This window comes from Erigeron canadensis, chromosome 2 (genome assembly GCF_010389155.1).
Source record: "Erigeron canadensis isolate Cc75 chromosome 2, C_canadensis_v1, whole genome shotgun sequence".
NCBI lineage: Eukaryota > Viridiplantae > Streptophyta > Magnoliopsida > Asterales > Asteraceae > Erigeron > Erigeron canadensis.
The window spans coordinates 30,404,489-30,407,577 of record NC_057762.1 but is presented as its reverse complement, the minus strand read 5'-3'; positions in this window follow the sequence as shown (position 1 = coordinate 30,407,577).

The window sequence follows — 3,089 nt, the reverse complement described above, 5'->3', positions numbered from 1 at the left end:
TTGAATCGGTTAAGACGCTTTTTCACTTAGTTAGGATGCCCATACGGCTAAAAGGTCATGAGGTTAGGTCTATTGAAATCTATATGTAACTTTAAAATGAAAAAAAACTTGGGCTATATTTGTATCTGAAAAACCGGTATTTGATTAATGAAGGGTGCTATTACTTACACACCGGCAACAGTTGATCTACACACCGGTCATACGGCCTGTTTTATGTAGTACTTCCCGTTTTGGTGATGAAAACGGTCCCTATGAAGTAAAACAGGGTAAAAAATGGTGTGTAAATAACTTTGCACTGTTGCACTGACATGTCAGAGAATGACACGTCATAATCAACAATATGGTGGATATGATTTAAAACGGTGAGTTTTATATAAATGAGTCAAATACATAAAGTTCCCCTATATTTTTAGGGAATTATCACTTATTACCCCTCTTTATTAAGATTTTGTATTAGCCATCCTTACTATACTAAAAGTGTAACACAACCGTCACCCCTTTTAACTCCGTTTAATTCTCCATTAATAGGTGTCTTGTATTATCCATATGCTGTAAAACGGGGTATTTTAATTAGTTGAAAAGCTTATTATAAATGTTTATAACGGTGAAATTTAGTTTTTCCCTCTAATTTTCTTAATAATGTACGAAATCGTTGATATGAGCGTGTAGATGATACAAAGCTAATTATAAGTTTTTTTTAAAAAAATTAATAATTGTAAAATACTTGATATGTTAACATAAAAATCTCTTTGTATTAACTGATACGTTTATTATATATGTTTAGTATAAGTTTTTTTTGAAAAAATTTAATAATTGTAAAGTACTTGATATACTAACATAAAAAACTCTTTCTAATCTCACGGCATAAGGTATTCACCTCCTGACAATCCCCTGTATCAACTGATACATTTGACATTATGAATGTATACCTTAAAAGAATTTAGTCGCATTTCACATTTTCACCTATGGGAAATAACTTGTTAACACAATTATTTTTCAAACACAACCATAAATAATAAACCAAACACATATTAAACAGGCCATTAAAACACAAAATATTACATAATACACCCATCATTATAGTTTTCAAGCCATTAAAACATAAAATATTACATGATACACACATTGTCATTGTTCTTAGCCATTAAGACCCAAAATATTACATAATAAACACATAGTCATAGTTTCTAAAAAGTACGCATAACACAGTCCTAAAAAGTTCGCATAACATCAAATACATGCAAGTCCATCACCAGGGCTCTCTGACGGGGTAGTAAAATCAGGACTGAGTGGAGCAATAGGCTCAAAACCCTCAGGTGAAGCAACAGGCTCAAAACCGGGTGGAGCATAGGGAGTCGGTGGATCACTGAGAGTAGGACTACTCACACAAGTAGAAGAATGAGGTGGAACAATATGCCAGGACTCAGAGGTGGAGCAGTAGCAGTCGCAGGTGGATCATCATAAGCCTGGTAAATAAATGGAGAACTAAGAGTAGGAAAACCCGATGGTGACGCAACAAAAGCAAGCATATCTGGGGGAGGAGTAGGCATATCCGGGGGAGGAGTGGGACCATCTGGCCCCGGGGAGCAGTAGTAACTAAGAGTAGGAAAACCCGATGCTTCTCAAGTAAGTGATGGAGCAGTAGTAGCACGAGGACTGGGTGGTGGTGTCATCGGGTATGAACCATCTGGCCCCGGGGCCAGCAAACGACACATCCATAGTATACGAGCATGTGTCGTGGTCATCATCCGCTCCAGACTAGCCACAACGTGCTCCACACTCTCGAGTCGAGATGCTAGATGCTGAAGCTCACGTGTGGTGTCTTCAGGGAGCTGGGCAACCTGATAGTAGTGTCGCGGGCGATATGGTGCTGGGGGGGGTCCACTTGATGGTCGGCATCCCTATCGTGCTGAGGCCTCACAGGCACCTGCTCAATCCGTACTCTTGGAAATGGCGCTGGCATGTCCAACGGCTCCGGTCCCTGCCACGGTAGTGTGCCCTGCTCGTACATCAACTTGGAGGTGAAGGCCCATTCGAGTAAAAGATGTGCATATACAACCTATTTGACCCATTTATACAAATGATAAACATAATTTGGCCCACTAAGCCCATTCGAGTGAAAGTTGAGCACATACAACCCATTTGGCCCATGAGATATCAAACGATGTGGATCTTTTGAATTTACATACTTATATCCATATATACATACACACGACTCACATGAGATATGAAACGAGTATGTAGTCCCAAGGCCCTTAAGTAGTAAAGACGGACACATATAATCCATTTGACTCGTTTATACAAATGATGAACATAATTTGGCCCAATAGGCCGATTCGAGTGAAAAACAAGCACATACAACCCATTTGGCCCATGAGTTATCAAACGATGTGGATCTTTTGAAAATTACATACATATATCCATATATACATACACACGACTCACATGAGATATGAAACAAGTATGTAGGCCTAATAGGCCTATGAGATATCAAACGAGTGTGAAGGCCCACTAGGCCCATTCGAGTAAAAGATGTGCATATACAACCTATTTGACCCATTTATACAAATGATAAACATAATTTGGCCCATAAGGCCCAATAGGCCCATTTGAGAAGCATATTGACCCGTAGCTTATCAAATTTATTTAATTTTTTTTTTATAAAAAATGTTACTTTTTATGTCGTTTTATATAATATGGACTAGCAACCATAAATACTCTCCGTTTTATAATATATGGATAATAATGAGACACCTATTGATTTACTTTTTATGTCATTTATCTAATACGAACCGTATTATATTAGCCAGGTAAAATACTCTCTGTTTTATAGTATATGGTTAATTATGGGACACCTATTGATGGGGTTAACGTGGGGATGGTAAGTGATTGATATTGCAAATGTTAAGAAAGAGGGACCATAAGTGATAAATAGTGAAAACTTTTGTTAAAAAATATAAAATATCCACCGTTTTAAAATGTGACGGTCCGTATTACTTTTTTAATATATGTTGAAATTGAGTGTCAGGCTCTGACATGTCAGTGCAACAGTGCAGAGTTATTTACACACCGTTTTTTTTCCCCGTTTT